Source organism: Poeciliopsis prolifica, unplaced genomic scaffold, assembly GCF_027474105.1.
Source record: "Poeciliopsis prolifica strain line A6 unplaced genomic scaffold, Auburn_PproV2 SCAFFOLD024, whole genome shotgun sequence".
NCBI classification, from domain to species: Eukaryota; Metazoa; Chordata; class Actinopteri; order Cyprinodontiformes; family Poeciliidae; genus Poeciliopsis; species Poeciliopsis prolifica.
Window position 1 is genome coordinate 5,954,087 of NW_026562399.1, and position 24,408 is coordinate 5,978,494.

Here is a 24,408-nt window from a genome sequence, read left to right on the forward strand (position 1 = left end):
GAACAAACAAGTAGATAGCAATTAATGTCTGGGCCAGTGTTTAAAAAAATACTCTACGTGACGACAGTGAGAAGCAAAAGCACAAGTTTCAGTTTTTCCTATCTGGTCTCGGCTTCCGCACTGAGCTGTCGGCCACTTGCTCAGCCCAACCCTCCCGTTTCAAACTCTTCTAATTAACTTAAAGTTAAAGAATCTCAACATGAATGTTTGCTACCTTTAACAAAAAAAGCTTGAGTCTATGAAAGCAGTGTAGCAGATTTGCTAATGAGGCAGCTTATCATGATTCAGTCAGAGTAATGAAACAAAGAACTGCAGTCTTATTTTTGCTGTTAATGTGTTTCACTCTATTCAGCAGTGAATGTAAATAAAATGTTTACGCCTATGGTATCATAGGCGTAAAGCTTACATCCCCTTTTCTCTCTGTTGGTGATACAGCGGTGATGTCAGAGACTGAAGGCTGAGTTATAGTCGCTTTAACAGTTCAAAACAGTTTTTGTTGAGACAGCAAGCAGCATTATGGCATTTATAGTTGAGGTTTACGTTGGAGTTGCAAACATCCATAGGTGCACGAGGCGCTAAGACACGCTGGGTAAATGGCCCGGTCATTAACCCCGCCCCCACTGCCCCACGCTGACTCGTTCACGGGCCCAGGTAGAGTCCACATTTAAATCACAGGAGCTCATTGTCGTCAAAATGCGAATGAAAACATGCACAAAGCTGCTCAGCAATTTTAAAAAGTCTTTCATGTATGTGTTGCCAAGAAATATTTCCCACAGATGACTGAAAAGGTTATGAGTTATTTCCAAAAATGATTATTTCATAAAATGTAAATAAAAACACAGATAGGTCATTTCTGACTCCAGACTTTACATCACATCAGCTATATGTATACAATACATTGTATTCTGTATAAATGAGAAATATTAGTGAAGCGCACCTGCATTATACAGGTCTGCTTTCACATTCTGGGACACAGATCGACCCTCTTATGTTAAAATTCTCACCCAGAAAATATTTCAGTGTGCTTGTCAGAGAGTTAATTTCGTGCAGTCTGCTCTTTGTTCTGCTTTCCTATTTCACGTTCTCTGATGATTGATCAGCCCATCTGTCCTCCATTAAGTGAATACCTCCCTCAGTACATATCACAGATTTAATGGCCGTGATGGAAGAATTTCAAGAAATCAGTGGCCACAGAGTATGAATCCAAATAGTACGTACAATATTGCTTGATATATTGCAGCCTCGTCTCACAGGCCCCTGGTTGAAGGTCGTTCTGACAGCCACAATGAAGTCAAGAGTTTTCAACAAATACTAGCAGTTCATCCAAGCAAACAGCCAAGGCGGTTAGGATTAGAGTAGGGATAGGTTTAGGGTTTTTGTAAAAAAAAAAAATAAAGAAAAATACCAAACGGATTTTTAAAGCAGGTCTATAGAGGGCTAGATAAAAACATTACACTCAGGCTTGGTTGACCTATTTTATCAACTCCAACAGCAGTAAGACAATAGACTTCTCTATGTGGTGTTGTATTCACCGTTCACTCGTCAACCAAATGTTCATTTGAGAGATGAAATTGCAGGATTTACAAACTGCTAAAAGAAAAAAAATGACTGGAGAACTGGAACTAGACGATCATGAAGGTTGTATAAAAATAACTGCCTATAAACTGAAGTTGTTCTTCTTTAATTACTGAGCAGGAATAGATCCTCAAAAGTCGATCTTAGGAACTTAGTGGTGCTTATTTCTTCAAGAGCAAGACCATTTGGATTCCAGTTATTTGCTATGAAAAGCAATTACCCTGATAGCATCACAATGCCGCCCTGTCTTATTTTCATATTCCTCATATCAGATAAATTTGACTCCAACGTTTTAATGGCCTATTTGAGATTATTTTTATTAAAGTCGATGGGTACAAGCACACATCATTTAACGCGCTTTTCCTCTGGACTTGTAAATTTGACACTGGATACGAGCGTATGACCAGAAATACGGAGCATCTCACAGCATGATTTATTAATTTAGAAAAAAAAAAACATTTTGATGTCATTCCTCAGATGTTGTTCTCTCTGTCAGTTAAAAAAATAACACTTACACGCAGGAGATGATTGCTGCATGTAGTGTTTGTGGGCTGGAACAGAAGTGAAAATTACTTCCATCTGCCGGACTCGATGGGAGAGCTTTTCTACTGCATGCACTTAATTCAAACTGCTGTTGCAAAAGGAAAATTAGTCCGACAAAAAATGTTGCCTTCTTTGTTAATTCCAATCAGAGTCAAATAAGTAAATAAATAAATAAAAGATCAGTTAAAAAAAAAATCACGTTTACAGCTGAAAGTGACAGACATTTGGAAGGTTTTGCTAAATGGGCAGGACTTTGGATTCTCACTCAAAGACAAGTTGCAAATGAGGTTTCCCTTGCCATCCGGTCGACCGGTGCTGAACGTGAAATCCCAGTCAATAACCGTTCATTAGTTAATATAGAAAACAACTTCTCTGAATCACAATTCCGGCTGCCTACATCATTACATTGTGAGGTGATTTGAAAAGTAATTTGATTAGACCATTTAAAACAATCATACGAACCAGCAGCTATAAATTATTAGCTGCTTAATGGCTCATGTTATTGCACGGCCTGAGAAGCTGATTGCTGTGCTGCACTGAAATAATAGTTTAGACTCAGACCGTGAAAAAAAAAAGAAACTTCTCCATAGTGCCAGCCAAAGCAAAGGCACCTGTTTATTTGGACTCAGGTGAAGGCGAGTGCTGAGGAGAAAGGTCAAAGATTTTATGGGATAATATTCTTCTAAAAAGAAAGGATGGGGGGGAGGGAAGCAACAGGTGGGAATAGGTTGACTATCTCTGCTAAACAAGAAAACATTCTGCTAAATTCGCTTTATTGATTTTCCAAAGTTAAATTGTTTATGCCAGGGAAGATTTACAATAGTTTCAAAGTTTTTCCTCCTGTCCAGCTTCCATTTATTATCTTAGATACAGCTCACAGAATATGTATGGGTAGAGAGATGGAGAAAATTGGTCTCCGGACAACAGTAGCATGCTACGCTAGCATGGTGGAAAAAAAAAAAAAACAGAAGTCAGAATGTTTAAAGCAAATCCGATCCTGTTAATCGTTGTCACCAGGCCGCAGATTTGGGAAGGTTTTGCAAAACCATGCTGTGAGGGATTCCTTACACTCTATTTTTGTTCAGCTCAAATGATCTCTAGCTGGAATACTTGAGATATAAAATGTTTATTTCTAAAGCTCATGAGGGAGCTGACGTACATTTTCTTCCTCCAGCAGCAATTGTCAACAAGCTCTTGACCAAAGAAGTGTCAGCCGCTGCTCCGGCGCTGCTGAGTGGAGCAGCAGGAGACTGAGGCAGCACAGGACAGCTCCCACGAGGAAGCCCTATGTGGAAGGATTTCAAACTTGTTGCACTGATGAAAGCAAAGATAAATAAATAAATAAAAACTAATGTTAGGTTTGAACCCAGGACCTTCTTGCTGCAAGACAGCAGCGCTAGCAACTCTGTGTTACATTTTCAGATTCTGAAATTTCTATTTTCAAAAAGATAGAGTAGAGACAACAAGCTGATGTTGCATGCAAAAGTTAAATAGCTATAGGAAATCTGCCACAAGGCCTTGGAAATGTCATCAATAGGTAATGAGCAATAACCAGCAACATTTGGAGCCCAGTGTCCCAATCTGGATTAAAAACAAAACAAACAAAAAAATGTCTTTCCCAACATTGAAACCATTCAACACCACAATGCAGTGGCAGTTCAAGAATGATTATATAGGAACAGAAGATAGGAATACAAAGATCGACCCAGATGGGAGAGCTTCATAATCTTTGATTTTCCTCATAAATGTGGGGAGGAACAGGTCAGGAAATCTATAAGCAAACAGGGGCACATCTGCAGAAAATGAATGAAATCATTTTGAGGAGAGAGGTGAACGAGAACTATTCTCTTTATGACCATCTGTTGACTGATCCCTGTGAGCTCCTATATAACCTCACTAAAAACCACAACTTTAGCTTAAATATGCAAATAAGCAAATGTTGCTTTATTTACCTTTTGGGAACAATAAAGTATTTTTGAACTGAACTGAACTGAATCGTGTGTGAGAAAAAAATACTTAGGACAAATGAAGTTTCAGATCATAATTACAACAATTGACTGTCAAAATGTCAATTAAAAGAATGAGTTATGCCACCAGGTTAATGCAAATATATATATATATATATATATATATATATATATATATATATATATATATATATATATATATATATATATATATATATATATATATATATATTAGGGCACCTAATATATATATATATATATATATATATATATATATATATATTAGGTGCCCTAATTGTGTTAGGGCACCTAACACATTGTACACGTTTTGCTCACCCAAGACACCCCACATCAAGAAAACACGTTACGGCTCAATAGGTACAATAGCCGTCTTGCGATCTAAAAATTGTGTGTGTGATTCCAGTTTTCTTTTACCACATGTTGATGTGACCCAGAGTAAGGCACTTAACTCCAATATATATATATATATATATATATATATATATATATATATATATATATATATATATATATATATATATATATATATATATATATATATATATATATATATATATATTCCCCAGAGGGAAAACCTCAGTTAGATTAAAGTTGTGCCTACCAACCAGAGATTTGTTTGGAAATGAGGTATGGATGTAGCTGGGATGTTTAGAGGTCTTCAAAGACACACAAGACCGCATTATTAACACTTGGCAGAGGCATTTTTAACATACCTTCACTGACAAAGTGATATATATATATATATATATATATATATATATATATATATATATATATATATATATTATATATATATATATATATATATATATATATATATATATATATATATAGGGCATAACATTGTTTTTGTGAAGAATAATTTTTCCAATTGTCAATTTTAACATCAGAGCAAACTGCCATTTTATCTATAATGTGCAGTGCAATACACTGATCTGTGACAAACACACTGTGTCAGCTGAAGGGGGCGACCTGGTCTCAGTCGATTGGTGAATTACATACTGAAAGAGATCATATCAAAAACCACTGCAACAAGGAATATGAAAAAGAATCACACAAGTACTGATTTGTCTACGCTGATAAAAAAAAAAAAAAAATCCATAGTGATATCTCAATCGTTCTAATAGTGTAAAAGCAAAAAGAAACTCATACAGTTTTTTTTTGTTTAATTTAATAGTGCAGAACCGAAACATCAACTAATTCCATTTAGCTAGCAGCTTCAGAATGATATTTCACGACATCAACTCAAGATACGGATGTGATTCCCAAATGTGATTAACAATAGAGAAGGAGGAGGGGTGTCAATGAGAAGCTAGCAAATCAATTTATTACAGCCAGTGGTTTCAGCCACTTATTTGTTTAATGTAGTATGACATTCCTCCCAGATGACTCCCCGTCAGTTTTATCCATATTAATGAGCACCATCAGCTGGCAGCGTGAGATAAATTTGCTGCCTCTTTTGTCCTAACATACAGAAACCCAGTTGTAATAAAATGTGGGGCTCCTGTTGGTTGTGATGTGCCGAAACCAAACACACCAAAAAGCGACTTTTGTTAGAAGAGCAGGGGAGACGTGGAACAGTTTGAAGTGCTTTACATCCCAACATGTGTGCCAGTTACTTTAAGCCTTTCCTTAAATGACTGCAGCAGCTTTCAACACATTGTGATCTGGATGTCAGCTTAAGGCAATATCTGAAACATTGGAATTTTATATTACATGATGAAAGCGAAGATGTTTTGTTTACAGTACGCCTGTCAATATAAGCAAACATGAAAGAGTCAGTTCGTGGCTTTTTTTTTTTTTTTTTTTGCTTTTAATGCTTGTCTTTATACTAAAGACAGATAGGCTAATGGTTGAGAGAGCAATAAACAAGATGCTAATCAGAAGCAAATCGCTGTAATGCGCATGTTCTTGGGAAAGCTTTCGTATTCAGATGAGCTCGTAAGCAGCGGCTGGCAGCCTAGTCTGATTTAATGGTCATATTTCCTGTGCTCTGCTGTTTGACGAAAGATGCTCTTTTTGTTTGGTTAACATTCCTCCATTACCATTAGTTGGATCTCATTAAAGCAATGCGCTTATGCTGCATTTTTAACATACCTTCACTGACAAAGTGAGCTTGGCACCCAGAGGGAAAACCTCAGTTAGATTAAAGTTGTGCCTACCAACCAGAGATTTGTTTGGAAATGAGGTATGGATGTAGCTGGGATGTTTAGAGGTCTTCAAAGACACACAAGACCGCATTATTAACACTTGGCAGAGGTTAGTGTTAGGTGCCCTAATTGTGTTAGGGCACCTAACACATTGTACACGTTTTGCTCACCCAAGACACCCCACATCAAGAAAACACGTTACGGCTCAATAGGTACAATAGCCGTCTTGCGATCTAAAAATTGTGTGTGTGATTCCAGTTTTCTTTTACCACATGTTGATGTGACCCAGAGTAAGGCACTTAACTCCAAGTTGTGGACAGTGTATGAATGTGTGTGCATATGTGCCCCTCAATAGCCCATCTGTGGGCTATTGTGTAAAGCACTTACATTGGTCAAAGAGCTAGATAAATTCAGACAGGATTCCCATGACAGCTGCATGTTAGATTCTTTGCAGCTTTTCCTTCCACACCAGATTAAAACTGTCCGACCATGTGGCAGCTATTACGTCAAAGCAGAAATGGCTGAGATATGAGTGCTGCTATGATCAGTATCGGCCACCATTAACTAATTACAGATTGTAATGTAGCGTGTGTGCTGTTAAACCATGGGTGACCATCATGTGTCTGAATGGCAGTATCTCTGGTTAGCGCAGAGATCAACGTCAACTATAGCTCTGATGGCCCATTTATAACGTTTGAGGACTTACTTCTTGGTGCAAAAGGAAAAAATCTGTTCTACACTAATTTGGTGTTGTGTCTATGCACAAATAGAGTCACAAGCCTTTTTTTTTTGTTTTACAAGAAACCACCTTTGTGACTTTACTTGTAGTGACTTTACTCCAGTTCTATTGAAGCTTCAAAATAAACCAAGAGTTAGACTCATGTGTCAAACATTTTCAGCATGCTCAATTAATTATTCAAAGTAGTTTAGAAAGTTTCTATCTAAGGAAACCCAGCAGATTGGAGTTTACCAGGGAATCAGCTGGTAAACTGGTTTCTCCGACTGCTTCACAGCTTCGGTCCTGCAACCTTTCGTTGCTCTCCTGTTCCAGCACAATTGAATCCAATAAATGGCTCAATAGAAAGCCTGCGAACACCAGCCCTGTGCAGAACTTGATGATGAGGTAATTTAGACATTTGATCCAAGTGTGTTCAAGCAGAAACCCACCGAAAAATTGCTGGACCATAGCAACTGGAGGACTGGAGTTGGAAGCTCTGGATATTAAACATGCAAAGAAATGGATCTCGACTTCAGAGAGCCACTCTTCTGAAGCCAGAACAGTGTCTGTTTCTCCTAGAGTTGTAATCCTAATGATTGAGGATTTCATTTAATTTTGATCACTTATTTTGTCATTACCTCAAATAAAATTTGAGAAACATTTCAACTATCCTAACCCTGAACAATGTTCTGTAGTCCTATATGTGGGTATGAATTGCTCAGGGAACAGAATGAATGAATAGAACCTGCTTTATACTGCATTAGCGAAAAGACTGGCACTATGAGAACTGAATTAAGAACACACCATATATAGTAATCAGTCCCGTGCGGCACGGCAATAGGTGGTCGGCAAATAAGGCCTGTGGGTGACGACAGCAATAAAAACATTAATTGTTATTTTCCAACGTACAAAAAAGAAGTAATTTACCACTGAATTCTTTTAATTGGAATCTATATGATGTGCTGGTGGCGAAAGAGAAAAATACAGCATGTTGATATGAAATAGACAACCCACTGTATCTAGCCGCAGCATCTTCTTTGGAGACGATGACCTAGTTTTCCCGCACTGCATTTTTAGAACAAGTATCTTTCGCCAAAGAATCCATTGCAAAAGCACCTCTTAATGCACTCCCTCTTTTCATAAACAGCGTGAGATATTAAATACAACCATTAAAGCAGGGGAGGTCAGTAATTAAGCAAAGTCAGTCACTAATTAATTTATCTCTACATAGTTATCTTTGCATAGCACATGGGGAATTTTAAAATTAACTTCTAGTCTGACAGCCTAAAGGAGGTAAAAAATAAAAATAAATTAGGAAAATCATTAATCACTTAGTTTTCCAAAAGAGAACTCCTTGTTGCAATGGAATCGAACCGCCTACAAGGGTTAATATTGGGCACACATATGCACACTATGATAACAGAATAGAATGATAGAATTTAATTATGATTAGTGAGTTAGCAATTTGACTGGCTTCTTTATGCCTGCAAGGATAAACGAGTGCAGAGAATGTTAAGAGTTCAGTTCATTATCAAGGCCCGACACAAATACAACAAACGCAATAACCCTATTTAAGGTCAAGCACATAAATGATTTTAGTAGAGCAAACTAAATTAAGTAGTCTGTGGCACCTGCACCAGTCAAGTTGAGGTTGTTTTCCTACATCCTGGGTTCCTACATTTGCCACAGTTTGATTTTTTGCTCTCTGTCTTTTCACGCGCAGAGCTGCAATATTCACAAGACATTCAGTCCATGTCTGGTCTCTAAGTCAGCTCTCAAAGTGAATATGAACCGTTGTCCAGGTTCAGTTAGAGTAACTAAATGTCTCTTTTAGCATTACAAGCTGAAATTAGCTTTATGATTTATAGCTTCAGAAAGCCCCTGTAACTTTATTTTAAAAAATATATAAATATGTTTTTGTTACATATTTGATAAAGCTGTCACTTTGTCATGATAACATAGTGTGAAACAGATAATGTGAAAAAAATCCAGTTCCTCTGCCTTCTCTCTATGGTCCTACTGTCATACGCAGAAACACAGCGCTCGGTCAGCAACAACCAACGAGAGCCAGGAGGAGGGTCTTAGTGCTGTCAATCAAGCTTTTGTATGTGTTGCTCGCAACTTCTTCCTTGCTCTCCGCTGGGCTACAAATAGTCCGTCACAAGAAAACCTAGCGTGAAAGTTAAGTTACCAAAGCCAAAAAATAAAAGCAGTTTTCCCGTAACGAAAATTTTTGTCTCTGCCATTAGCACTTCTAGCAAAAATGAGCATGATTGACAGCGCTAAAATGATCCTCCTGTTACAGATTGGATGTGTCAGACTGGGAGCGGTGAATTTCAGCAGATGGCATAGTTTTGCAACGTCAGTGTAAATGTTGACCTTTTAAATGTTTGAGGTTGGTAATGAATTCTATGACAGATGTGTTACGAAAGTTTCTAGCAAATGTTTACAAAAGTATTCATACCCTTTGAACCTTTCCACTATAATTAAAATCTGGCCTAGAAGCTCTGCTATGTTTCTTTTTAACTGCAAGGCTTTGCATGTAGGGAACTAAAAATGACAGTGCTTATTGCAGAAACCAAAACTCTGAAGTTGTGGATATATGAAACACATCTACTAAGGAGAACACATTTATTTAAGCTAAATACACCCTCCATTGCAATCACACCACAATATTTAACAAATCTTTTACAGTTACTCCATAAAAAGTGTCGACGTTAGAATATCCGAAAATCATGGCTTCTCTCAGAATCCTACTAAATGTGCCTCAGGTTTTCTGAAATGTGGTCCAATTAGTACGAAAATCTTCAGACTGAAGTTTGTCCACAAGTTGCTCCTCTCTATGAATAGGATCAGATGGGTGAGGAGGACGGTAATGTATTAAAAAGAGAAGGGAGAGGTAGGTGGGAGGAGGCATTAGAGCGTAAATTGCCTGGCAGAATGTGGCATGAACGGAGGGTGTTCTTGATGAGTATTAATGATATCAGAAAAGTGCAGCCAAACATGCACAGTGGAGAGACAGCGAAGACAGGCTGTAATGGATGAGGCTTAGTGAGAGAAGTGGAGGAGCTAGTTGGACTGCAGCACAGCACATAGGTTAGTGAATATTAAAAATTAATGACTATCTCAGTGATTTACGGCAACACAAGGGTGCTGTAACCCAACCTGTGGAAGATGGATGTCTTGGGGAAAGCTGGAAGAAGACTGATGCAAACTACTAGAGAGCAGGGGCATGGGAGCCTGACCCTTATCCTCTGGTGCTTTATATCCAGTTTGTATTTCTCTGACTGGCGAACTGTTTCTACAGTGTCCTTTAAGGAAAAAATAAATAAAAAAGCAATAAGACCCTTCGCCTGTGCCATGAGAAGCATATCTCAGACGGGGGTTATAAAAATAAAACATGCTAGGTCTGCTATTATCCAACTTTGAATGAAACCATAAACCTCACACTGAGTGGTTACTGAAAGGAAAGAAAAAAAAGAGAGGTGGAATCTTTCTTGGCTCATTCTCAGTAAGTGGTAGATGCGCAGTGACACTCAAAGTCACTACAGGGCTCTTTCATTAAATACATTTGAATTTCATTGAATTTAGTCTATTCAGTCGGACTTTTCTATTTTGCACCCACATCAAAAAAAAAAAAAAGTCCTTGGGTCCATCACAGAGATACACCCACCATTTAGAGTGGCTTATTAACCTAAAATATATATCGGCTGTGTGAGGAAACGAGAGCGCCCACGGAAAATCCACACCTCCACAGGCAATTCACAAAACCTCCACTCAGACAGACCTGAGCTGAGATTTGAATCCATGAATAAAAGCAATGCGGGCATTTATATCAAAACGCAGAGAGGCGAAGGAGTTGTACCGAGGTGTGTCACTGCAGCCAATAAGAAAGCTCAGTTCGACTGACGGAGGCCAGCAGCGAGACGGGCTTAGGCAAAATAAAGCCCAACTAAACAAGATGCACCCAAATGTCAAAATTTGGATTGAAGCACAAATTGACAACTCTAAAAATAACACATTTAGGAAAAATTATCAGCAAAAAAAAAAAAATATGTTGATTTGGGGGTAAGTTTCACTTTAAGTTTTGATCAATCATCAAAAGTGTCAAGAAAATCTAGCAGAAAATCTAATAGACGATTTTCCCCAGCGTATTTAAGATGTATATGCCATTAACCCCGCCCACAACAGTACTTTGCAAAGCACTAATCAGGACAGTTACAGGTGTATTTTGGGAGATGTGTCTCTAACACCTTCTAACGTCTGAGTCAGACTCAATGGACAGTGACTGCAAACATCTATTTTCAGATTCTGTCGCAGAGAGCAGGATCTTCCACAAGGTCATTCCACATTTGAATATGTTTTATCGTCATCCATCTTCTCATCTCGTCTCAGCAGCTTATTAGACCTTACTGCAGCATCACCGCAGCATGATGCTGCCAGCACCATGTCTTGCCATAGCGATGCTGCGTTCAGGATGTGAATGGTTTCTTTTCTGCCACACATAGAATTTTGCATGTAAAATAACACATTATAGAGCACGAGTTTGCTTAATTCTACCTTAAGCAAACTCGTGCTCTCCGACCTGCCTGCTGTTTTAGGGGCCTGAATCTAGGAATGTCTTTTTATGTGTAAAATCATGGCTTCTCTCATTCTACTTCACAGGTAAATACTAGTTCATGTTGGTCTATGTCATAAGTCCCAATGAAATTCATCAATGTTTGTGTTGGTATAGGACTGCAGTGCAGTGTTTAATAACTATGGTGGAAACAAAAAGCATGTGCCGACTTTGAATCTGTCTGTTTGATTGGATTGAATGGATTACATATGTCAGGATATGATATGGATATTTTTGTAAAGTGCTTGAGATAATATGTGTAGTGGTTGGTACTCTAAACTGAACTAAATTGAATCCAAAAAGTTCATGAATCCTTTTGAAAAGCGGTGAGCTCGATACATTTCTGCTCCTCCGAACTGGTGAGTTTGTTTTTCTTTGTTACTGGAAAACTTTGGATTTGCTTTTCTGTTTTAATTGAGATATAAAAAACAGACAGGAAACATAATCTTGTTTCATAATGTCAGGCTGAGTTTATTAAAATCACTGATATATGGTTGAAATGACACAAATGATACACGATTCCAAGATTTTGAATGACGTAAATAAGCTCAGTCCCCATTTCTATCGTCGTTCCTTCGTGCTTGTTACAGGAGCACATTATCATCATATTACTTTCAGAACTAACTATCTCCCTGTTAGTGGAGCTGCAGTGTTTTGGGTCAGATTGTTAAGCATGATGAAACAGTGAGGCAGGAGCTTGTTAGCAGCGAATCACAACCTTTCTTCCTAACTGCACTTAAAAATGGAAAAATGCAAAAATGAAGCACAGCACCGGACACTTTATGCTCAAATTAAAGCAACATTGTTGTTTTTATCTGATTTATTACCACTCATATTAAAAATATTGTTCTTCAAAATGATATTATGTCCGTTTGAAGGCTTTCTCTCTGAACAAATACAAGATAAACATGTTAACTCCTATTTACTCGAAGCCGGGTAAATCGAAGCCGGGTAAATGACACATGCAGCAGGGTAAATCTACTGGTAAAAAAAATGAAGTTTTTAGTGTCAGAGAATCCGAGGGATGGTAGTAATATTTCTGCTTCTTCCTGTAGCTATTCGAGATCTTGTCTCACAGCCAAACCCAGAATTGGAAAACTAACAATATTAAAGCATTTCATGGATAATATGCAACTTCTGTCTGCAGATTTCTTTCCCTGCTATTAAACAGGGCATGGTTTTGCCCTGTTTAATAGCAGGGTTATATAGGAGGTTCAACACATGGCAGAGCACTTAGTAATGAAAAATAAACTAATCAGACATGTTGAATATTGATTTTTCATTTCCCTTAGCACCTGCCTTAAGAAGAAGAAAGTCCGGTGCTTAATGCCAAGGAGAGGAGATAAGTATAACCACACAAAGTTCTTCAGGGGAAACTGAACTCTGAAATCAGTTGAAGAGGACATTATGCAGCAAGAAGGGCCTGGGTTTGAATCCTGAATCGGGGTCCTCCTGCATGGAGTTTACTTGTTCTCTCTGTGCATCAACGGATTTTCTCCGGGTACCCCCCCCCCACACACACACAAAACAAAAATGTTTTTGCATGATTAGAAACATATGGGATTAAACAGGGCATTAAGCTTGCTGGTGCTGTTGATGTCTGCATTTAAGAGGCTTTGGCTGAAGAAGTGTTGAGGATTTACCTGCTGCAGAAGAGAGACGGCTCAGTCGAATCTACCGATGTAAGGGTTGTTATTGAGGGAATAACTGTTCTCGGTAATCTGTGGGATTTCAGCAGAGGCTGTTGCTCTCTGTTGGGGCTAGCCTAGGCTTTGGATCTGAAATACCCCAAGAGTATCAGATATAGTTTTGAGGCATTTCAAAGAATTCCTAGAGCTGGATCCCAGAAGCCTTTCAGTCAAGGTTCAGAGACTCAGTTGTTATTGTGAGGTTGTAGTTGAAAGTTATTGCTATGTCTTTTTATTCACTGCTGTTTTCTCTTATGTCATGTTTATTGATAGGAAGTTCAATTTTCAAGCAATGAACTGAATTTTTAGCATTGTGACTAATTATATACCCAAAACTTAACAACACAGGACAGGAGACAATCATTCATATGTGGTGGGAAATGTACTTCCACTGTTGTTTAATCCACAGTGGAAGTACTGTGGATTAAAGATAGTAAACTGCATTCTGTATGCAGAATTCGGTTTAGTTTTCTGGATCTGTGCTTCAGACATGCCTCAAAAATAGAGCTGTTGATAAAAATTAAATGTGTAATTTGTTGAAAAATGCTAACTCGTGATCCTTTTTTAAATGTTTTTTTTTCTACACACACAGACGCACACAAGTTAAAGAGTGAGAAAAAAAAGACGGTAGTCGTAAAAAACAGTATTTAAATAGGCTGAGCTTTTCTCTCTGAGTTCGGACAGCAGAGGGTTGGTCCAGAAAACAAGTTAGTGACCTGAATTGGATTCTGCAGACCAGGAACAGCAAGTGCAGGTCAATCATTGCAGTATATCGCATACAGACGGCTGCCTCTCAAGCAACTAAAGTGCTTCCATTTAGATGACGGGAGACACACCTGCGGGAGACACACCTGCAAATTTCAAGTAATAAGTTACTGTCCTTACAGGTTCAGAGAGCTAGAAGCTGCCAGAACACCTCGAGGTACGTTGCACTTCAATAAAAACAAACAGCCATGGGGTCAAACGTCAGCCGCGGTCCTTGTTATTGGCTTTGCACAGGTGATGGTAGCTGAGCCGGAGGTGAGAAAATTCACTTACAACCACACTGTGTTGTCCTTACAGTGAAACTTGCTGCTTTTAGGGGAAATAAATCCTTGGTTAAAACCTAACATGTAAGATATTACGTTTTCAAGAGATTTCAGTGAGTTGTTGTTATTGAGCAAATATGCCATATCCATTAATTAACTAGGTTTGGGAAAAGATTTTATGGCATAGACAACAAGTGTTGAACACAATTACAGGATTTACTAAATGACATGCAAGATTTTCCCTTCTGATATTTGTCAGTCCAGCAAATAATTATTGTGCAATACATTACAAAATAGAAACGTGCGCAGGCTTATTTGCTCATTTAGAATGCAAAAGTAAAAAAAAAAAAAAAGTGGAATTACTTGCCAAAGATGAAAAGTTTTATATTTGGGATCACTTTGATTTTAAAGGAGATGAAGAGGTAGTTGTTTGCCCTTGCGCTGATGCAGAAAAGTACTCAAATGATTGCGCTGCACAATCACTAGCCACTGCAGCCTATCAGCAACCTCTGAAAAAGCTTTCCACACGGTTAAATACGAAGAGGGCAGTCCCAGAACACAACACACCTTGGTTGTAAATGTCTCCCAAAGGAAAATGCATGACAGACGTTCCCAATCGATGCCACAAATGGCAGGAAAACATACATACCGGCCTTAAGCACAAGCAAATACTTAAGAGGAGCTATCTTGACTGCAGCATGCGCAGACCTTCTGAACTCGTCTTCAGAACCGCTGGCGAAATTGTTAACCACCTGCTAAATCCAAACAAGGTACACAGGCTTGTTTTCTTCACCAAAGCAGGAACAATTTTTATCCAAACATAGTGTGAGCCGTAACACCCAAAGAGCTGAGCTGTGGCCTTATCTGACCAAACTACATTCTGACAAGTTTTCTGCAGTCAACATTAAATATACTTTATCAGGCTTTTACTTTACTTGAGCGTGGCGAGAGGTGGAGGTCATTTTAATCCAGCAGCAAGGCGATGCAAAGTTCTTTACAGAAATGGAAAGGAAATACAAACAAAATAATAAACCAAAGGAAAGTGCAGAAGAAGAAAAAGCTAATAATGTTGAGTAAATAAAGTAAATAAACTAGAGAGGCCTCTGGGGTTAGCTGTGCAACTTAAATGTATCAGTTGTTTTCAGGTTCCTTCCTGAAGGTCACAGTGAATGCTCCTTTAATGTCAGGCTAATAATTTAGTTATTTTTTTTATTTGCCTGTTAGGAATCTTATGAGTCAACATGAACAGCCGACTGTGGCTGTTTCATGCCAAAACTTAGCACTGTTACATTTAGAGTTTTATATGTTACCAGTCAATTAGCTGCTATGGATTCGCACATAGGAGCAGTAACGTTTACTAAATTCCTAACTTCATTTGTGGACTAATCTGCTTTGATTTCTTTGTGTTTCACACATCTGGTATGAATTTAATTTAACCGGAAGCATTACAATTGCTTAATCTACACGTTCAGGCATATTTTTCTATGCTGTGATGTGGTGAGCAGAGTCTGTTTGGGGTTAAAGGCACTGCTCTGAACTAGCTATATTGTTACCTGTGTTATTGGATCAGACGAGATCAGAAACCGCAAAGGTTTCTGATCTCGTCTAACAGCTAAACATCTCATTCAAATAAGTTATAAACATAACGGCAGAAAATAGCGAGACACAAAAAATTACAACTCTGCACAAACAGCCATACTAGTAGAAAAATTTAATTAACATTGTTAAATGCATGACTGCCATAAAATATGATCTGATAGGTATAAAATTACGATAAACATAAATTCCTTTTATAAACAAAAGTGTTGGACTTCTCATGGATTCACTGGGGATGACTGAACAGTAGCTCCTTGCAGCTCTTTCCCTCTGTAGACTCTGTACAGTCGACAGTCTGTCACACTGCAGCACAGAGGAAATAATGTAAAGATGCCTAAAACTCTGAGGACACATAACATGATGCCTTACTTATCAACCACCGCATTAACATTTTACCGCATCCCCTAGTGAACGGAACTTGTCCTGTATTATAAAATAACACGTGACAAACAACTGATTTGATTGTAATGGGTTGATTTGAATATCCACTCTGTTTGTTGACATGTAAAGACAGTCTAACGCAGACAGGGAAAAGGACGTAGCACTCCATATTGCAAAGAAGAGGAATGACAGTGTATGTTCCTGATGATTTATTTATAAAACAAAAGCAAATCTTCCTTCTGAAGCTTAATTTGAATGACAGTGAAAGGCAATTATTCTTGCTCACATCTGCCTAAGATCGGCTTGGATGTGGTGTCGCTCTTTATATTATAATAATATCTATTTGGGTCTCTCATTAGCTTGTCCTAATAATGCAGTTTCCTCGAAGAAAAATATCCCCCTGGGAAATATATCAGGAAATCACAAAGCAGATGCTGCAATCATTCATTAAAAGATATTGTCAAGATTGCATCCATTATGCACTTATGTTCTAAGCACCAGTTCTTTGTTATGTAAAGTAGAGAAGCTTACCAGGTTGTGTTAATTAATTATTAATATAAATGTGTGTTTTTCACCCATGTTTCACCCCTGAAACCTGAAATAGGCCGGACATGTTAATTAGCTCCATATCTTATCATATCAGAAGACGAAAGCATTCAGATTTTAATGTGAAGAGTGTTTACATCAGTAAACAAAAGACTTGATCTAATAAAATGTGCCATAAACTGGGAGATGGCTCGATCATTTCAAATCCAATTGCCAAAGGGTTTGTTGTAGATCCTACACTGTCAACGATTTTTATATCAGGATAAATGTCAGTGGATCTGCTCAAATACCCTCACAGACACAAAGCTAGCATGTGCACAGTGAGTTGAATCTACAATGAACTTAGGCGTCAAATGTCCTTTAAATCCCATTCAGAACATTTTTTAGAACTTTCTTTCATCTGTACAACGCAGCCAATATCTTTGGAAAATTCAGCCTTAAAATGATCCACAAACTAGTCCCTTCATTCATCGCCAAACTACTTTGATTCTTTATAATATTGTACACATAAACAAAAGGAATGAAAATAGCCTTTCTGGTGATCCCAAATTGCCACAACAAGAAATTTGATGATAAATAAAAAGAGAGCTGATATTTCTCCAGTTTAGTTTTTCTTCAGAGGTTATTGGTCCATTTCAGGGTAAAATTGAATTAATCTGTTTTCACACACGACAGTCCGAGTGACAAAATTCAATTCATTTCAGGCAGGTGATTGTTTAATTTCTACTTCAAGCTTTCTTTTTAATCAAGCTTAAAGTGAGAATGGTTTTGGTTCATAGTTACTCTCCAGGTGTTTGCCACATATTTTTTGATCTGCTCTCTTGACTCATTCTGTATGCACTTGCAGTTACTGCTGCTGTTAACTTTATATTCTTCTTGTTTGCTCCTTCCATAAAAAATATGCCCTACTTGTATGTATCTCTCTTTTTTTCAGTCATCTCATCTCCCAGCCAAAGCAGTAGATGGCAGACCATTACCCTTCTTCTTCTTGACGCTTCTCCCGGTTAACAGTTTGCTGTTGTTCTCCGCCATTGCTCCACTTTAGCAATTGTCTGTTTATGATCAACTAATTATGATTCCATTATAATATAAACAACTTGAATTAAGATTTCACTTTTTAGCCATGAGTATTGGTATAAAAAGTACGGTATAGATACAAAATGTATGTTTTAGATCTAAACTGCACCAAAAAATGAAGTGAAATGAAATAAGCGTATTAAACCCTTTTTGCTTTAATCTGTAGCTCCCCAAACAGATCCCCTCTCATATTTAGGTGTGGACTTTTCCAGGGTCACTTCAAAACATTAACATTTGTTCCAGTCAAAAGTAATTTTCTATGCAAATGTATGGATATGGGATGAATAACTTTGGTCTTGTATGCCCAAGATTTCTATTAAAATTGATCTGGTTACTATAAGTCATCTTACACATTTGGCTATCCAAAGGTATTGGACATAATAATGTACAGCAACATAAAGAAGAGTTCTGTGTTTGCTGAACTCCGGCTGACTTTAAAGATGTATTTTTTATGTTTCGTGTTCAGGTCTGATAAGTCCCAGGTAATTATTGCATGTACAGTCTGACTGATGTACTGTCAGAACTTTGTGGTAAAATGGGACAGCATTAGAGACATGATGCAAATAAGTCTTTGTGAAAGATCTGCAGTTCATCCAGGGGACACATATGAGTCAGACTTGGACATCAAAGTACAAAATGAAGAAAACATCCACTGTACTTTTCCTCTGTGTTGTACAGAAAGCATTTGGTAATTCTCTTGTTTCAGCTAAGAAATGCCAAAATTGCAGAAATGCCTTGTTTTGTTTTGTGCACACTGTAAAACGTGTTGAACATAATTTGACCCTGAATCAAATTCTTTTTAAATCCTGCAACATTTCTGAATACTAAATTAGTTTAACATTTATTTGAGAATCAGAATAAGATAGAATTGTTAAATTAAGAAATGCACTCTATCTCTCAAAGGACCTGCTCAACTGTACTAATCATTGAATTGAATTTAGGTTTTCACAGCAATCTCAAGGACGCAGATGAGCAAAATCCAGTATGCAGACTGCTTCAACAAGCGAATGATTACAGCTCTTAGGAGATCCTCACAGACTAGTGCAATACTAGAATGTGAGGATTCATTAATAAATACAGAGACCTTTATGATATATATATATATATATATATATATATATATATATATATATATATATAATATTATATATATATATATATATATATATATATATATATATAAAAAAAGCGTTGCCTCTGCTTTAGGACTTCAGGGTTTTAAATGGCACAGACTGAATTTGAAAATGTATATATATATATATATATATATATATATATATATATATATATATATATATATATATATATATATATATATATATATATATATTTCATGCAAAATGCAATGGATGCAGGCAGCAAGGAGCAAAGAAAAAAGAGAAAAAGGAGCATTGAGATGAACTGATTAGTGTGGTAAGCTCATAAAAATATTCTGCAACAAAATGTTCCTCCCACATATTCAACGAGATTACTGCAATCAGGATTCCTGCCACGGGATTCTTTGAAGAGGCAGCAGTGGCTAAAAGAGGTAAAGGGTTTAAATAGCAGCCGTAAGGTCGGATGAAAACCTGCCCTTTCCTGCTAACTGTCAAAGTGTCCTTTTGTCTCCGTGAGACACCATGCCCAACGTCGCTCCTAATGCTTTTATTGTGGGGGGAGGGGGGAGGGAAGTAGTGTAAAGGAAAAAAGAAAAGACCAAATGTACTGTTAGAAGTTCTGTGAATATGGGCTGGTGTGGGTTATGGGAAGTGTAAATTGCTTTCTGTGATCAACTCTATAAGAAAAGCCCTGTTAGCTGATAGAAGGAAATGAGTGCAAGTGAGGCTTTCACGAGTTCAAGGTGGCTCTGTTCCAAATACCACTGATGCTTATGCTACTTTCATACTGAAAGGCAGATCAGTGTTTACATGAAAATTAAGGACGGGAAATCATTCCTCAATGTGTCCAAAGACCGATTAGATAGAACTAAATAATGATGACATGCATTCTAATTTGAAAAAGTCTAACCGATCCAATATGTGTACCAAATACAAATCAGCCTCACAGCTGTTTTGCTTCCTGCCTCCGGTGCGTGGCCCCTGGCCCCAGGCCCTCCCCTGTGCGCCGGAGCCTCTCCAGCCAGCTGTCCCTCCAAACCTTTGCGTCGTTGCCATTTCGGTGCCGACGCCCCTCACAGGCAGGGATCACTGCTTCACAGGTATCACAGGTATCACAGCTCCAGCCGCAGGTTGCTCAGCGCATGCAGCAGCATAGCTGTCAAATGTGTGGACAATGCAATCACATGCCAACTCTGCAGGGATTATTCCCACCCACAGAAGCCAGAAAGAGGCATGAGATTTTATTTTTTTTTTTCTCTACTTCTTTAAACACCATCCAGCTGCTCTCCACCTAGGGAAAGACTCAAAGCAATGTGAGTTGATAAAGTCTGGTTCCCTGGGACTGCGTGGCTCCTTCACTGACAACCGGTTCATCTTCTGAAGGACGGCCGGTTGGACACAGTGCGGAGGAGCACAGTGGAGCCTCGGGTCAATGCATTGTCAACTCGCTGGTCCACTTTCAACACCTCTTAACACCGCGCTTGGAATTCAACCCTGTGTGATGGAAGCTGCACCGCTTCTCTGATACCTCGCCAATTGAGAGGGGCTCAGGTAATGGCTAGAAAAAGGAAAGCAGGAATGTTCCCAAATCCGGAGTGAAAGCTGCTAAAGTAATGGTTTTAGAAGAACCAGCAAGTCTCTTCAGGGCTGCTAATCAGTGAGAGCCAGGACAAATCTGGAATGGCTTAGACGGAGGCCAGGAGCTGCACAGACCAGAGGGAAGAAGATGAAGACTAAGCAGATTTTTACTTTAGACATTTGCACTTTCCCTCTGGCGATCCGGTACATGATGACCTATGAGCCAAAAGATAAGCTGCATAGCTACTTATCTAGCAAGACGTATGAGGCTTTTGGCCACCTAAATATGTAGCCAAAAGATGGATCAAATGCATCTCTACATATAGTGAAACTATAATCTTAAAGTTGCTGATATTATTATTATTATTATTATTTTTTTGTAATTTAATTCAAAAAGTTAAACTCATAAACATGGATTGTAATTTAAGCATTTAAGTCTGATGATTTTTGTATGGCTTTCAGAAAAATACAAAACCTAAAATCCAGTCTCAGAGGAAATTAGAGTATTGCTAACATCAAAAATAGTTTATGTTGGGCAGATTCTGGACTTGACAGCTGTCCAGAGCAGGCGGTCACTGACCCTCTTTTAAGGGTTAAGCCATTAAAGGTCACTGCTAAAGAAGTTGGCTGTTTAATCTTTGGGAAAGTTGAGTGGAAGAAAAATGTGTGCACAAGCTACATGGATAACTGCTGTCATGAGAGGATTATTAACCGAAGCATAACTAAGAGCCTGGGGAGATTTACAAGCTGTTAACTTGTAAATCTGCACACAGATTCATCTAGGACATAAGCTACAACTCTCACATTTCTTATAATAAGCATCTTTACTGGCCTAAGAATAAAACAGACGAGAAAGCTAATTTGTTCTCCAAAGTAATCTTTTTAGATGAAAAAAATTTCTGATTTCACTTGGAAATCAATTCAGGTGCTGAGCATGGACTGGTAAAAAGCTCTGGAGATGCTGATTTCATTTTCCATCAGTTTGGCACCTGCCCACATTGCAGCAAGTGCTGAAACTTCCTTTCACTGCCCTTGTATCATTGTGCTTAAATGGTCAGTAAACTCGCCAGACCTAAACTCCAAAGCTAATCTGTGGAGTACTGTCATGATGAAAATGAGACACACGCAACAATGCAGACAAGCTGAAGGTGCACTGAGTGCATGTGATGTACAATGCATGGACATCTCGTTCGAAATAGAAATAACCAGCAGAATTTACTTGAAATCAATAACTGTGTGAAATAAAAGTACATATGAGTTCACCTCTTTTAAAATTAATGACAAAGAATTGATTTTTAATGGTGGTCTAAATGATTGAAAAGCAACTGAGAAGTGTAGCTTTGGTGCTGAAAACAGAATTTTAAATTACATACCCGTCAAAACATCAAAATCCAATGGTTTTTTCGTTGAGGTTACCAGCCATCATAATCTACAAAAACGCTTTGAAAAATCCGAATTAATATGAGTTGCGACAGCATTTAATTCCCTTTGGGATCAATAAAGTATTTTTATATTGTAATGTTTGAGTAAAAGTAGACCTTTTTTTTTCCCAGTAGAATCAATTGTTATCTGGGAAGGTTTTACAAAATGCTGGTCTCCATCATTTTGCCAAAAGAAAAGTGAGTCACAGCTTGCCAGTCTTTTCTAGCTGAAAGTGTCAGATAGATAATTCCGACTTCAAACAGCCCTCACTTAGCATGAGAAATGTTTAAATCTACAGCAGTCCAATTAGAAAAGACAGAACAAATATAGCCTGATTGGACCGCTTGCCAGGATTATGTGTACTCTGTAAAAAGGCAACATGGCAGGATAAACTTGGTAAACAAAACGTAATGTGAATAAATGTAATGATTTGGATTTGGTTTGCAGCAAAGAGAGGGAATGAGAAGGACAGACCCAGTTTGACCCTGGATCCATGATGAGCTACTGAGTCAGCAGCAGACATGGGGTTTACCACAAGAGCAGAAGATCCAGAATGAAACATTTTCTGCAGCTGTCTCTTATAAACCGCTGAAACTGACTTCTTAAAGACCTGCCCATCTGTCATCTCTCCTGGGGACGTGGGCCGCCCTTCTCTGGCAATACACCACAATGTATCCATAAAGGAGCTGGGTATTGCATCTGATACGCATAGTTACTGCACTAGCTATCGAAGCATCTTCAGAATAACCAAGCGAAAGCTTGATTTCCTTCTATGTAAGCTTGGTGTAGTAGAAATGACTTATAAGGCTCAAATTATACGAACGCACTCTACGGCACTATTACTTTCTTCAATTTACTGGGGACGTAGGTGTTGCCAGAGGAATTTTAGTGAGACCTAACCCTGAGAATGAAAGCCAGATAGTGACTCTGATATTTGACCATCAGCCAGATACTCCTCTCCAACACCCCAGAGAGGAAGTGGGATCCCTAGATAATTGAAACACGCTTACTTGCGTGTCCTTGAGCATCCATTATGTTATGGTGTTGAGTACTCGCCTTATTGTCTGCTTAGTCATGACATCCCACGCTTATCTAAGGGTTACCTTCAGTTCATTTATGTACTGGGTATGAATGTATGACCTTCTAAATAATCACTAAATAGATGCCAGAAGTTTTTTAAAAGGATTACATCTGGAGAAAGTGAAACATCTTCATCTGAGGAACACAAGTCTTCAGGAGTCATTCCCTGAGCCTGTGACTCAGTAGGTTTGGGTAGTCATCCATGAAGAAGAAAGTCGACCTCAGTCACTCTTGCGATGTCACAATAATTAGATGAATGGTTTTATCCAGGAACTATTACTTTTTTAAACTACCATTCATAAGGTACATGGCATTTCAGTGTTGACTGGAGTCTAGTCAGTGTTGCAGTCTGGGTGGTTGAGTCCAGTCACTCTCGGCCAAAGAGTGTACCACCGCCTCCTCCCTTGGCTCATTCAGTGGCGACAGTAACTGATGCATGGCATTCTCCTTGACAAGTCTTGGTGGTTTTCTATTCTGCTCAGTAGAAATCTGCTTTCTTCAAATTGCTGTACTGAGGCCCATTGGTTCCTCATCCAGAGCAAATGCTCACTGACACATTCAAGACGAATGCTGTGCCAATTACTATGGAAGGTCTTCTCACATAGAGACCAGCCTGACGTAAGCAGGGGCTTTATATGGGAGGATGTGACACTCCAGAGTCTTTCACCTCCCTTTGGATTGTGCCTGGAGTTAAATAGCATTTACCATCTGGCTCCACAGGGCACAGTTACTAAGGAAGCTGTCATCAACATCGTATATGGCCAAAATGCATCCACTTCTATGTCTCTCTGTGAATCTTCCAGACTCTACGCGTCTCTGCAATCTGTTAATGACACTCTGTGACAGTTCGGTGGCGTCTTCCCTCAGAGAACATCCTGCCTGAAGGCTCACAATACTCAGGAACTGCTTATTGACCGTTGGGTGTCGTCTTGATGCTATCTGGCCAAAATTTGGACAGCTTACGGATGAAGAACCTTCTGACTGTGAGTTGTCATTGATCCCAAAAATGTAGTGGTTGACACACACCTCAGAAAAGTTAAAAAGAAAAGAACTGAATAAAATACACAGTTTTGCAACTGAGTGCTGGAAATCTGTGCCTTTAGACGTGATTTTCTATTAGAAACATTTGCTGTGCAGTAAGCACGGAAACACTGAAAAGACATGTAGATTTAGAATTTAGAGAAGGCCTAAAAAAGATCATCTGTAAAGGTTGTACAGCATTTTATGTTACTGTAAAATTTCATAAGAAAAGCCAGATAGATAGATAGATAGATAGATAGATAGATAGATAGATAGATAGATAGATAGATAGATAGATAGATA

The 24,408-nt window shown here is 38.4% G+C and overlaps 1 protein-coding gene across 4 annotated transcripts in view; it reads right to left on the reverse strand.

Moving 5' to 3' along the window:
* Window positions 1–24,408, reverse strand: part of opcml (opioid binding protein/cell adhesion molecule-like) — a 242,748-nt gene that overhangs the window by 116,510 nt on the left and 101,830 nt on the right. The gene's annotated exons all lie outside the window — the stretch shown is intronic.